At 42.7% G+C, this 15,474-nt stretch overlaps 1 protein-coding gene across 1 annotated transcript in view; it reads left to right on the forward strand.

Annotated features, from left to right (window-relative positions):
* Window positions 1–15,474, forward strand: part of LOC144798113 (tyrosine-protein kinase Fer-like) — a 138,367-nt gene that overhangs the window by 100,366 nt on the left and 22,527 nt on the right. The window lies entirely within an intron of this gene.

The following is a 15,474-nucleotide window of genomic DNA, read 5'->3' on the forward strand; positions in this document are numbered from 1 at the left end:
GAAAAGATCTCAGGGCGTCCAAGATCTATTGAACACTTTTGAATGTATGACAGCCAGTCAATGTCTTTAAATTTGTCAAGTTTTAAACAGTCCATCAATATTTTATGATTCAAGTCTAAGTTAGCGTTCGTCCAAACCCTGATCCATAAAAGAATAGGAGCCATGGAGAGGATATCAGTAATGTACCCTAAACCAAGCTCCTGATGAACTGAAAAAGTGGCTGTCGACTGAGGGAGCCCTAATATAGTCCGAAGAAACTTATTTTCCTCCCTTTGGATAGTTTCGCTTTTTGTATAACCCCACAGACCTGCTCCGTACCTAGCTACTGCTAGTGTTTTGGCCTTATACAAGGCTAGTAGTGCACCAGTTGGTTTCCCACCAAGTCTCCTTGAAAAACTTATGATTGCATTTGCCGAGCTCCTCACCGCTTTAGTTTTAGCTGTTATTTGTGGAAGCCAGCTCCCCTTGGTATCAAAGATTATTCCAAGGTAAGTAAAAACTTTGACACTAGTGATCGCTTTGCCGTTACAAAAAAAGGATTTGGTGTTATTTTTTACAGACCCAAATGCCATAACATGCGATTTAGAATTATTCACCACTAGGTCAAGCGAGGACATAAAAACACTAAAAGTATTTAATAATCTTTGAAGGCCCAGGTGTGTCCGAGCTATTAGTGCAGCGTCATCCGCGTACAGGAGAACAGGGATACAAGTATCTCCTGCACGCGGTATGTCCACAGAAGCAGTTAAGAGGTGCTGCTCTAAAGAGTTTATATATAAAGTGAACAACATAGGGGCGAGGATGCAGCCTTGGCGCACTCCCCTACTTGATTTAAACCAGGCTGTACGATTCCCTTCTTGGTTCATTCTGATAGATGCCTTTGAATCTTTATGTACTTCAGCCAGGAAATGGACAAGAGGTGGGTCAAGGCCCAATTTTAACAACATGGACCACAGCTTGGCTCTGTTAACTAAATCAAAGGCTGTTGACAGGTCCATGAAGGCCACAAAAATTGACCCCTTTCCTGCCTTTGTGTATTTAGAAATTATCAAATGCAAATTTAAACACTAATCCTCTGTACCTCTTCCTGAACAGAAACCATACTGGGCATTGGATAAGATGTCATTTTCCAATGACCACTTGTTAATTTTGGCGAGCAAAACTTTGCCCAGAATCTTCATAGAAGAATCCAACAAGGATATCGGGCGGTAACATTTGGGGTCACTTCTTAGCCCTTTTTTAAAAATAGGAACTATGATTGAGCATGCCCATGTTTTGGGAAAACCCCCAACATATACACAATTAAAAACATTCGCTAATATGATTGCGCACATCTCTGAATTTAATTTGTACAGATCCAAAGGAACCCCATCTGGACCAGGGGCTTTATTCCCCGCAGACCCTTTTATCACCACCTCAACTTCAGTTTTACTAAATTCTAATTTAGGTAGCAAATCGGGGTGGTAGGGCATATGAAATGTCTCAATGACTTCATTGCTACCATAAATTGCTGAGAAGTGTTTAAGCCAGTCAGCTTCTGGGATATTTACTTCAAGATCTGTATTTCTGGATTGGGCAAAAAGAGGGTTATTTATAATAGACCAGAATTTAGAGCTTTGTTTGAGGGTAGTAGAGTCCATTAAGGAGTCCCAGGCTTCCTCTTTTATAATTTTTTTCCTTTCCTTCACCACCTTAGCGTAGTTCGTCCTCAGTTTGGCTACCAGTGACTTATCTCTAGGGGTATGTTTAAGCGCTTTCAACAGCACATAGTGAGCTATGGAACATGCATGGTCAAACCAGCCATGGGCTGGAGCCGGTCCCCTCCTTGGGCTAACTGTAAGCTCCTCTTCCACTCTAGAACAGATAGCCTCAAAGGCGGCGACTACCTCTTTCCCCCCCATTTCTGGGTTCCTGCAAGTTTCAAGTTCCCCTGCTAGTTCTTGCTCAATTAGGCCTAGAAAGTCCTCAGGGCACACTCTGCACCATTTTAGTCGCCTCCCTTGATCTTTACTCTTAATATCCTTCACAGAAGTGGCCAACAAGGCACCTTTAAGAAGACCTAGGGACCCATCCATGACTAGTGACACCGGATTGTGATAACTGAAACAGCTTTCTGTGGCGTTATAGAAGACTACATAACGTAGAAGACCTGGAGACATAAAAATATAATCAATGATCGACTCACTACCCCTTGCATTGTATGTGGCCACACGATCATTTGGATCAAAAAAACCTGGTTCATATAAATCATTTGATGATAACAAATCCTCCATAGCTGAACCCTTTGAGCTATGCTCAAAATGAGGCAAAGTAGTGTGTTCAGGACCATCAACAACCTCAATCTGGCAATGTAACCCACACAAATGAACATTAAAATCACCCATTAATATGAGTTGCACAAAAGTGGTTTGTTTTGACACATAATCAGTTAAAAACGAAGATAAACCTTCTAAGACAAAATTTGGGAGACCCCCATGTATTGAATTGTAGCAGGTTATCAAAACTATCTTATTTCTATCTGCGAGAAGGATTTCCAGCAGCTGAAAATAGTGTGAGGAGCTAGGTATCTCCTTAATACAACCGACTATATTAACAGACACTAGAAACAACAAGCCTCCTCTATCCCTTCCCGCCGGGGAACTCTGGGCTTGGACAAAGAATGATGTATAACCATCCAACCAGAAGACATTGTCCCTTGACCAAGTTTCCTGTAAGGCCACTACATCATACTCTTTTAACTTTTTTAACCAAATCGGATCTTCCTGCTTTGAACGTAAACCCGCAATATTCCAGGACAGTAACTTGACATTTCCCCGACCATGGTCCATTGGTGCATTGCAACATTCAAGCAATGTATTACCAGGTGAAATTGTAGTAGCATTATCATGGCCGTAAGCTTTCTTACTTGTTTGGTCATGCTCTAGTCAGTCAGTATCTGCCTGCGTGGCAAGGGCCATAAATCTATTTGCCAGGATCAGATCTTCTCTAGGCATGTTCCTTGAAATATTAGCTGTGCCATCACCCGTGGACAGCTTTGTAGCCCATTGATTAACTTGTAAAGGCATAGTTGCTTTATCTGCTTCCCATGGGTTAGTGTTGTACTGCGGCCTGGTTTTCTCCCCACCGACTGACATATGTACTGGGGGATAAAAGAAACCCAGGGGCATAGCACGAACACCCTTGCCTTCAGGGTCCAGGGGAGAGGCATCCCAGAAAAGGCGGCTAGTTATGTTACGAGATTTAAAATTAACTATTACACAGTCGCCTGCCACACATTTCTTTGTTTTGCCCCCTCAATTTACCCTCCTTCCTGTCAATATGTTGTCTGCATTGTTATTATCGCCTGAGCAATTCGCATTGCACCATTTTCTGATATGGTTAAGGAGGGTTGTATGTGATTCTACCTCCCCGTCAGCAAGTTTGGGCACATTAACCAGTATTGCTACAAAAGGTGTAGCATCAGGTGGTAAATATACTGGGGGTACCCTAACCGACCACCCCCCTGAAAGCCTCGTGCTCCTTCTAAGGGAATGGAACTAGGCACCGTTTCCATAGTGGGCGTGGATCTACCCTTTTCAACGTATGTTTTGTTGTGCACAATGGTATCCGTAGCCATGTTGATCAAGGGACTATCAACCTTGGGTGCAGGAACCTGTAGAACTGGTGTACATATCACTGGTTGTGTAGAGGGAATAGTGGCCTGTTTGTTTAAGAAATCATTTATGCGGTCACATTTCGCCAAAAGGTCCTTGACACAATCCTTCAAAGTCTCAGTAATGTCAGTGGCAATCTGGATCAAAGCAGATTCCAGTCTTTCTGAGAAAAGTTTTTCTAGTAGAGACAAGATACCCTCTTCTGTGATGTAAATAGGTCGTTGACCCCCAATCTGGCTACTTGGAATGTTCTCTATATCACCAGAAACCTCAGATACAGGAGGTATCACTATCTCTGACACTTCCGGGATTGGGAGTACAGTGGGGGACTGGGGCATAGTCGGTCTACAAGTCTCAATAATGACCCTTGGTTCCAATGGTATACAATGGATGGTGGAGTTAATAGATGTACCGGGGCCCACTGGAGAACTTTCAAGGCCCAGCGCACGCTCTGTAACCGCAATCTGGGTAGTGAGTTCGTCCACTTTGGAAGTCAAGTATGTGATAATGTTTTTGGTGTATTTGGGAACTTTGTCTTTTACTCCCCCCACAGCAGATGTAACTAATTTCCTCTTCTTACCCATGATGTTATGGATGTGGCCCGACCCGTCCCTGATCGTCCTTGGACGGCCTTAGACGGCCCGCCCTCAGCCCGGCTCCGCCCGCGGGCGTCCGCGACGCGGAGGGAGCTCTCTGCTTTTCTGCGCCTCCGGGCGCGCTCCGCCGGAAGTGGGCGATGTTCTGCTGCAAGGCAGGCTGGGAGCTGTAGTTCTCCTCAGTCCGCAGCCGAGTGATGGAAACTACTCGGCGGCCGGAAAACCACAGCGTCAGGAACCCAGCGCTGCCAGGGACCGCAGGTGTAACGTGCGACCCCCTCCGCTTCCCTTACGGTATGGAAATGCCTCCCGCTCCACAGTGGGAACTCTCTGCTTTTCTGCGCCTCCGGGCGCGCTCCGCCGAGAGTGGGCGATGTTCTGCTGCAAGGCAGGCTGGGAGCTGTAGTTCTCCTCAGTCCGCAGCCGAGTGATGGAAACTACTCGGCGGCCGGAAAACCACAGCGTCAGGAACCCAGCGCTGCCAGGGACCGCAGGTGTAACGTGCGACCCCCTCCGCTTCCCTTACGGTATGGAAATGCCTACAATAGAAATACATCTGTAACTTTCTTAAGCTTTTCTTAGGATGATGAGGGAATCCCTTGGGCACGTGCACATATGTCCTTCACATGAGTATAGCAATAACGATTATAGGTGAAACACTAATTATTTATAAACCTGTACCTTCTCAACAGTGGGTTCATCGACACGCAAACTCCCCTTATTTGGATGATGCGCCTGCCCCCCTCCCATTGTGACTCCAATGGACTCATGCACAAATCTCGCTAGACAAGCCAGAGCCGTCAATATTGGAGTTATGCTAATGCAACCAACACTCACCTTTGTCAATGGTCCATCTCTGTGCAGACTTCCAGATCCATGTACAAGGTTCATAAAAGAGATGTGTAGAGATGAACCGCTGTTCAATACATATAGCAATAAAAACTAAATTTCGTATTATGCTTCTTATAACATGCACATGTTTTCCCTGAAGGAAAGGATTATTTGAAGTAAACCTGAAACTCTTCTATCTTGCTCATCAAAAATAAAATGCAGATGTGGAAGCACAGGCACGTAAAAGCTGCCTTATCTTAGCCATGAATAATAAAAAAAATCAGCTGCAAAGAAAAGTTTGCTGTAGGCTGTACAAGACCAGGATGCATGCGGGCCCTTAACCCATGCCACGGACATCCTGTGCTGTGCTCTAATGCCACCGCTGCTGGTCGCACAGTGCAGTGAACCGTGGCCATACTCGACTCGGCACGTTGCTCTCTCTGCTATCCCCATTTCAAAAAGAGGAGAGGGGCAAAGGTGAGATTTGATTTTACCCGCCTATGGGCAGAGGCATCCAGTCCCAAAAGAGCGTTTCCAGGAGACAACAGAAACTGACCAAACAGGCCAAAATCGCCACAGCAACCACCGACTGCCGATATGAGAACCTGACGCAGACCCTGGGTCGACCAGAGATGGGGTGCCTGGCGCAACCATGAACTCCCCCCCCCCCGCCCCCATTGCAGCCCGCGCCATGGCATGCACGGGAACTGTCCCTGAGACAGGGAGATTGGGGGGCTTAGTGCACTCATTGTGACAAATGTGGCGTAGCAGCGCACGGAGCATGACCGAAACAGAGTCGAGTCTTCCAGCTAGCTGTGACATCAAAGAAAACCCTCCAAATGGAAGGCCACACTTTTTTTACGTGAACACTACAAAAACGCGCGCCACCTCGCATAATAATACTGTTAGTATATGCCATATTCTACTTAAATAAAACAGCAGAAGCCACACGCGCCGCTAGTGCACGCACAAGCAAGCACTAGAAAAACAAGGAGAATTGCTGTACAGTAGACATAATAGATAAACATGTGTGTCCTATGAACATAAGACTCACTCCATCCTGGCACTCCTTTATAGTTTCATACAAAATTACTCTATTTTTCCGTTTTTGGATATTATTTAATTTTCATTATTCAAACTTGTTTTGTAGCGAGATTTTCAATCGTTATATTCCATTATTTTTTTATACAATTCTTTATACATTTTATTAAGTCCCAATGCATTTCAAGCTACACAGCTCTTCATCAGGGGATAACTTTTCTGAAAATATAATACGTCATATTAAGTAATAGGTCTCTTACATTGTGCATAATTATAACGCGAAAATAACATGTATGGCGTAAAAATAACATTTTGTCATATTCATATTGAAAACTGATGTACGACATTGGTATTGTTCAGTATATGCCTCTGCAAACTTCGGTAATCAAAAAACGTGCCCGTTATTATTCCAATGTACCACATGCATTTTGTGCCTTATAACCCTTATCTTGGTGACACTCATATTTCACTAACCTTAAGATTTCACTTAAGTTCCATGAACCATCAAACTGTAAAAAATTAATGAAAGACCTCGGTAAAACGCTACTCTGTCTGACAGTAAAACGCTATTTAATATGCATTATACTCCGTTCTTACCCGATGCGTCTTGACAGTGTTCCTTTCTCGCTACCTCGGCGTTCGTCGCTCTATCCTTCCCTACGGCTCTATGATCACCACCCGCTCACGTGACTACGTGACTAGTGGCTCAACTCTTCCTTGCCGGTTAAAACTCTGATCACATCCCGCTCACGTGACTACGTGACTATGTGTATGATATTCGCTCGCGGTTCAAGTGGCTATATCTTCCATAATTGTAATGCGATGTTATTATTAATTATAAGTACACAAAGAGTGTGGTAAATTGCTGCAAAATATAAATCGCTGCAAAATATAAATCAAGTCTCTTTGACTATGTTCAGTCGTAAAAAAATGTAAAAAATGTGAAACAAATACATAAGATAAATTCAACAGTTGTCACACGGTACATATTTACAATTTACATTTGCATATTACATATCTGGTCCGCATCGTAAATTGTCTATAGAAAACAATGTAAATCCATCCGTTCATTAAGACCCTTTGGCTGCATGGTACATAAAAAGTTAATCCAAAAGGCTTCTCTTCTCAGCAAATGATTGTTATTGTCTCTTCCAGGTGTCATTGCCACCATTTCCAAAATGCAAAATTTCAGCTGGCTTACGTTGTGGTGAGCCTGATTGAAGTGAACTGCGACTGTAGATTTCTGGTTATTGAGTCTGATGTTACTTTTATGTTCTACTATCCGCGTTTTTATTTTTCTTTGGGTTTTGCCCACATAGGACAATCCACACGGACATCGTAACATATATATTACATTGCTGGAATTGCATGTACCTGATACTTTCAAATTTATGATTGTGCCTCTGGTTGGATGATTAATGGTACTGCCTTTTATGATAGCTGAACAGTTGCCGCAATTATAACATGGTAATGTTCCATTGTATTTGCTCACCACTTCTGATTTTGGTTGTTTCAATAAATCTTTCAAATTTCTTGTTCGTTCATATGCAAAGATCGGTGGATTAGAAAATATTCCTTTGAAATCCTCTTCTAATGCCAGTAAAGGCCAATGTTTCCTGATTGTTTTCTTGATTTTGGCACTTCGTGTTGAAAACTTAGACACAAAAACACTTCTTTTGTCATCCTGTTTATTTACTGGTTTTAGTAAATGTTGTCGCTGTAATTTATCTGCTCTCTCAGCTGCAGATTCCAAAATGGCTTCAGGGTATCCTCTTTTTTTGAATTTTTCTAATGTGGTGTGTTTGTGTTTGACATACAGTTCATTGGTAGATGCTATTCTTTTTATCCTGAGTAGTTGGGAAAATGGTAAATGTTGTTTCAACAGAGTATGGTGGAAACTGTTGTAGTGTAATAGATTATTTCTATCCGTACTCTTGGTGTATACACTAGTTATGATATTTCCATCCTTGTTGGTCAATAGTACATCTAGAAATGATAATTCTGTTTTGCTCATGGTAAATGTAAATTGGATTCTCTCATTGATTCGATTTAACTCCTGTAACGCTTGTTTTAAGCTCTCTTCATTACCTCTCCATAGGACAAAAATGTCATCTATGTATCTTTTATACACAATTAAGTTGTTCCTCCAAATTTCATTGTTCAGTATGTGGTCTGTCTCGAATCTGTGCATGAATATATTTGCATAGGTAGGCGCGGCACAATTGCTCATAGACGTTCCAGATGCTTGTATGTAGAATGTATCTTCCCATTTGAAGTAGCTGTGAAACAGCGTGAAATGTAATAATTCCATGATGAATATTTTCAGATCTAAAGTTTTGTCTTCAAGTACAAGTAAACTCTCAACAGCAGCTATGCCTTGATCATGTGGTATTGATGTATACAACGATGTCACGTCTATACTTGCCATTATCATCTCTTTGGTGAAATTTGTTTGCTCTGCTTCCAAAATGTTTAAGAAGTGGGTGGTGTCCTTTATATAAGTGCTGGTTTTTTGCACTATATTTTGCAAAAGCTTGTCTATATATTTCCCAATAGGTTCATGTATCGAGCCTATGGTTGACACTATTGGACGTAGAGGTGGAGATTTCAGGTCTTTGTGTATTTTAGGTGTCATATATATATATGGAATGGTTGGGTTGCTTTGCATGAGATAATCTTTCTCTTTTTGACCGATGGTAACATTTTCCATTGCTTTGTCTATGATCGTCTTCAGAATTTCAATGAATTCCTTGGTGGGATCTGTAGTCATGCACGTGTATGTATTGGAATCTTGAACATGTATTTCCACTTTGCTACGATAATAGCTGGTGTCCATTATCACTAATGCGCCGCCTTTGTCGGCTTGTCTAATTGTAATTTGGTAATTGTTCGCTAATTTTTGCAAGATGTTTCTTTCTTGAATTGTCATGTTTGATTGTTTACTCTTGGGGTATTTGAATATGTCTTCAATTTCAGTGATTACGACTCTTTCAAATGCATCTAACACTTTATGGCTCACAGGAGCCATAAATTTGCTCTTACTTCTCAATCCCATCAATGTAGTTTCTTTGGTTTGAGTGAGTGTTGGCTCGATGATGTTATCAAAGAAATGTCTGAGTCTTAATGATCTTAAAAATCTGTATAGACCGACTTTTGTCTCCAGTAAGTTTGAGTGATATGTAGGAACAAATGATGATCCTTTCTGAAGTGTCTTCAGTTCTTTTTCGTTCAATTTATGATTCGATATGTTGATAACTAAATTTTCAGGATCTGACTCCTTGTGTTTTGAGCTACTGCATCTTTGCTTATTTGTTTTTTTGCTCCTCCTGGTTCTATTTCCGGTCCTGGACCTGTTACTAAAAAAGTAACCGGGGATTGTGTGGATGAATGTGCTTCAGATCTAACGTCTGTATTTTGAATACTTGATCCAGTAGATGGACCTGGTTTAGGTCTCCTGTCATATGTGGGGCGTTTCTGTTGAGATTCATCTGATGACGTGTCATCTGTGGATGCGTTAGGTTTTTGTTGTCGTCTTTTCGCATATATATCTGCCCATGAGTACACTTCTCCCAAACGGTAATCTGTGGTGTCCCTTTTGAATTTCCTCAGTTTCCTATCGTTTATTTCCTTTGTGTATTCATCTAGTTTTTTGTTAGTATCATCAAGTATTTTGTCCTATTCTTCTTTAGTAGTTGATTTTAGTAGCTCGTCTTTAACTTGATTTATTTCCTTTCCCAATTCTTCAATTAGTTTTGCTAACTCTTCAACAATGAGTAATATAAGATCTAATGAACATTTGTTCAATATAGCTTGCCAACGTTCGGTAAATCTTGCGTTATTCTTACATAATGTAGATTTTAGAGAAATCCTTAGTCCACGTGGAATTCGTTGTGCTTTGTGGTATTTAATTAAAGTGCTGGCATGTAATTTTTGATTTACGATCCTTTTAGATATGTACCGTGTGACAACTGTTGAATTTATCTTATGTATTTGTTTCACATTTTTTACATTTTTTTACGACTGAACATAGTCAAAGAGACTTGATTTATATTTTGCAGCGATTTATATTTTGCAGCAATTTACCACACTCTTTGTGTACTTATAATTAATATTAACATCGCATTACAATTATGGAAGATATAGCCACTTGAACCGCGAGCGAATATCATACACATAGTCACGTAGTCACGTGAGCGGGATGTGATCACAGAGTTTTAACCGGCAAGGAAGAGTTGAGCCATTAGTCACGTAGTCACGTGAGCGGGTGGTGATCATAGAGCCGTAGGGAAGGATAGAGCGACGAACGCCGAGGTAGCGAGAAAGGAACACTGTCAAGACGCATCGGGTAAGAACGGAGTATAATGCATATTAAATAGCGTTTTACTGTCAGACAGAGTAGCGTTTTACCGAGGTCTTTCATTCATTTTTTACAGTTTGATGGTTCATGGAACTTAAGCGAAATCTTAAGGTTAGTGAAATATGAGTGTCACCAAGATAAGGGTTATAAGGCACAACATGCATGTGGTACATTGGAATAATAACGGGCACGTTTTTTGTTTACCGAAGTTTGCAGAGGCATATACTGAACAATACCAATGTCGTACATCAGTTTTCAATATGAATATGACAAAATGTTATTTTTACGCCATACATGTTATTTTCACGTTATAATTATGCACAATGTAAGAGACCTATTACTTAATATGACGTATTATATTTTCAGAAAAGTTATCCCCTGATGAAGAGCTGTGTAGCTTGAAATGCATTGGGACTTAATAAAATGTATAAAGAATTGTATCAAAAAATAATGGAATATAACGATTGAAAATCTCGCTACAAAACAAGTTTGAATAATGAAAATTAAATAATATCCAAAAACGGAAAAATGGAGTAATTTTGTATGAAACTATAAAGGAGTGCAAGGATGGAGTGAGTCTTGTGTTCATAGGACACACATGTTTATCTATTACGTCTATACCCTGAATGGCTCAGTAGGGTACCTACCTTTGCACCAACGACGCTTGTTAACTCATCCAAGAAAAGATATACACAACCAAGGAAACTGAGTGCATTACCCCGCCCCCAAACAATTAGTGTACAGTAGACATGTCATACTTTTATACCAGCACTAAAACCGTCAGTAAACAAGACCACACCTACTTTACTGATCAGCTCTGCCGTCTAGGAAGACTCGGTGAATGCCCTGTTATTTATGTGTATGTTGCAGCTAATAGTTGCAGATAGAGTTTTCTCTCCGTGACAAAAGATCAGGAGCATGATTCTTATACACTATTAATCAGTTTCAGCCTGCAACCTTCCCCGAAATGACAAAGAGATGAGCCTATGCCCGATTATGCCAGAGGAGGAAGTGCTTCTGCTACCAAGGAAAGAAAGTTCACCCCTTTGCGTACTGTTTTCTTCATTCGGTCTCTCCTCCATGTTCACTGTAAATGCACCTCGACACACCCAATTAAAAACAAGATGTGCGCGCGCACTCATGAAAACGAAACATAGCGTGGGGGCGGGACTTCCGTCGTGTGCGCGAATCAGCGCCCACGGAGTTCCTGGCCCGAGTAGCAGTGGTGACGCGGGGCTCCCATGCCCGAGGGAGAGCCCCACGGAGGCTACAGAACACCGGATTGGCGGTAAGTGGGACTGTATTCGGGAGCGGGGGAGCGGGGGGGCCGCATGTGTGTATGTGTGTGTGTGTGTGTGTGTGTGCGACGGCGGGGGTGTCTCTGTATGCGTGTGTGTGTGTATGTGCGCTCGTGTGTGTGTCTCTGGTGAGGTAAGGGGGGAGCGTGTGTGTATGCAGTGTGTGTATGCAGTGTGTGTGTGTGTGCGCGTGTGTGTATGCGACGGCAGGGGTGGGTTCTCTGTATGTATGGGTGCGTGCATGGGTGCTCGTGTGTGTGTCTCTGGGTATGCGCATGCGTGTTGGAGCTTCCGAGGCAGGAGATGGGCACAGCGCCATGCGCGCCCACGAGGTGCAATCTGCGCTCGTGCACCCTCTCTTGTCCACATTCCCAAATACGGCTGACAATAGGTCTAGAAGCAGACAGTAATCAAAGCTTCGCTTTGAATGCAGGTCTGCTCGACCTAAAAAACGACATAAGGGGACAGGAGAAAGGCATGCTGTTCCTCTAGATTTAGGGCCTCATTACAAGTCTCGCTGTCCACGGAACATTAGACTCATGGGGGAGCAGCGATGGCGGTCTTCCAACCGCACTATTACGGCCAGGGCAGTCAGGCCGTCCTGGGACCGCCGCAACCGCCAGGGATCAGAGATCCCAGGTAGTGGCTGCTCCGAGACCGCCAAAGTCATAATAAGGTCCTAAGAGAGGGGTGTCTAAGCGATAACTACAGTAAAGAAAATAAATGTATATTGTTTTTAACTAATTTTTATGATCTTGCTGGACTCTTGCTGGATTGCAAATAGTATAAAGGAGTAGATGAGTTCTCAATGCACTCTATTAGTAGGTATGCATATTGTGGTTCTTGTTTTTGAGATGAAATGTGTAAGAGATAAATACTGTGATGAGTAAATAGGTCATTCTTAATTTAAAAAACATGTTACGATCTTGTGAGACTCTCGCAGGATCGTGAGAAGTAGAAAGGAGTATGTGATCTTTAAATGCACTGGAGTATGCATACTTGCTACAGTAGGAAGGAGTACTACTGGAGATGGTGTTTATTAGAGTGTACTGTTTGTGCCCATCGGATTGGTAAGAGTTGTGAGTAGTGTACAGTCTCTTTCCACACCCTGCTATGCACAACTACTATCAGAGACAACGGTGTTAGCAGGGAAGACAGTCCCTGGACAGAGCATACTATGCACACCTGTCATCCACGAGAGTTCTCAGTGGAGAGGCCAGTCTCTCTCCACACACCCTACTTAGTACATCAGTCATCTGAAAGACGTCTGAAAGGAGAGGGCAGTCCATGCCACACTGGTCATCTGTGACAGGTTCGGGGTGGAGAGGCTAGTCCCTTCCCTACACCCTGCTATGCACATCCCTCATCCAAGAGGGAGTTCTAAGGGGAGAGGGCAGTCCCTCTCCACTCACTATTGTGCACACACATCATCTGAGAGAGAGGTCTGGAAGGAGACCTGTCACTCCCCACACCTGCCATCTGAGAGAGAGGTCTGACAGCAGAGGCTAGTCCGTGTAGATACCCTACTATGCACATCCATCATTCTAGAGAGAGGTCTCAGCAGAGAGGCCAGTCCCTCCCTTCTTCTCATATCTGTCATCTGAGAGAGGTCTAAAAGTAGAGGGCAGTCCTTTCCCACACTGTACTATGCACACCTATCATTACAGAGCGAGGTCTCAGCAGAGTGGCTAGTCTCTTCCCACACCCTATTACGAACACCCATCATTTGAGAGAGAGGTCCGAAGAGAGAGGGCAGTGCCTCCCAGACCCTACAATGCACACCTGCAATTTGAGAGAGAGTTCTAAAAGGAGAGACCAGTCCCTCACCACACCTACCATTACAGAGCGAGGTTTCACCAGAGAGGCCAGTCCCACTACACACCCCACCATGCATATCTGTGAGCTGACGAAGAAGTCTCAGTGGTGAGGCTAGTCCCTCCACACACCCAACTATGCATACTCATCATCCAAGAGACAGGTCTCAGCAGAGAGGCCACTTCTTTCATGTACCCTGCTAATCATACTTGTAATTTCTGAGACAGGTTTGAAAGAAGAGGGCAGTCCCTTTTCCCACCCTAATATGCACACCCATTGTCCAAGAAAGGGGCCTCAGCGAAGAGGCCAGCCCCTCCCACATACTATTAATTTCCTACAAGTATGTTGCGATCCCATGGGAGTCTTGTGAGAGTAGAGTGCAAGCTTCAAGGGTGAGGTTTCCCGCATGAGGCTCGTGTGATCCCGCAAGATACCCGCAAGAGCCACATGGAAAATTACTGGGCCTTCTATGAAGTGTTTTATGATCCAGCAAGACTCTCACAAGGTTGTATGGGGAGAAGTATAAAAGGAAAAAGGGCCAAGGCTTAACTAAAAGTTACCATACCTATTACATGGCTGAAGAAATGATGTGATGTGATTGGATGCAGAACCAGAGATAGCTCAGTTTGTCCTTGGTGCTTTGGAAGAGAAGCAAGTCTGTTTCAGCTGTGCTCAGCAGAAGTTAATTGATGTGGTACTGAAAGAGACTGGTGTCTTCATCTGCATTTAAGTAAGAACTTCAAGTTCAGGTATTTAATAATGTAGTTTATAAACTTTGTTGCAAAGTGTCAGTAAGTGTACTAATGTTGGCAAAACGTATTCTACATCATGTTTACAGAGTGAAATGCTGTTTGGGCAGGTGTAGATCTCTTAACCACATGGCTGCTAGAGCTATTCCCCTGCTGTGCTGGACAGCAACCAAAACGGGTGTGGTCATGACGAGCTCAGCTTGTCATGAGCACCTGAGAGGTATATGCCATGATGAGCTGAGCTCGTCATGAGCACCGAAGGGGTTAATATATCTTTGAGGGATAGTCATTAGAATATAGAGAGACATCAGCAAGTATTGCAGGTTGTGTTGAAGATTGAAGTGTTCCAACTGTATGTACTTGTAAGTAAAGGAAGCACTGTTTCTCAAACTATAAAATAAAGATTGTTTAATGTTTTAATACAAGCCCTAGTGTTTTTATGAACCTCATTAAACATATACGTTAGCCCTATGAGGTGTTTGAGTGGTGATATTGCGATTTCTAGTATTAAACACTGTGTTGACTGTTAGCAAAGTGTGTGAATATGAATGTGTTACTTTATAAGCTGGTATAGAAGCAGAGTTCAGGGAATGTTATAATTTATATTTATTTTATAATTTAGTTTTCAAAATATAATAGTAGAGTGGTTGAGGGCGTGGAATTTTTAAGTAGAAAGAATATGTGATTGTGGGTGAAAAATGTTATCAACTAGTATGTAACTTTTGTCCTTTTAGTTATTTGTCTCGTTTTTTAGGAGGAATCGGAAATTTGTCTCTGAAGAACTAATTATCTGCTTACATAAGCAGCAAATAAGAGCCTTATTAAACAAGCAGGGTTTTTGTGCTCTTCAGCAATAAGTACCTCTTCTGATGGATACATCTGCCTGTGGATTCCTCACCTTATGAATATCCTCTGCGCCAGCATTCTGCGGAACTGTTTCCTAGCTCTCCACGCCGACGAGGACGACAGCTCCGCTCGTGACTCCGTATGATGTCACCGGAGCCATAAGAGAGCCTCGTCGGCGTGATGATGTCAGTTCCCTTTTTTCCGCGCCGTCGACGCCTAACGGTTTTCTTGCACTCTCCATATTTTGTGGAGTTACTTTGTTATTCCTTCTGCTTTAACTGTTGCTAG

The sequence above is a fragment of the Lissotriton helveticus genome, chromosome 12, assembly GCF_964261635.1.
Source record: "Lissotriton helveticus chromosome 12, aLisHel1.1, whole genome shotgun sequence".
NCBI lineage: Eukaryota > Metazoa > Chordata > Amphibia > Caudata > Salamandridae > Lissotriton > Lissotriton helveticus.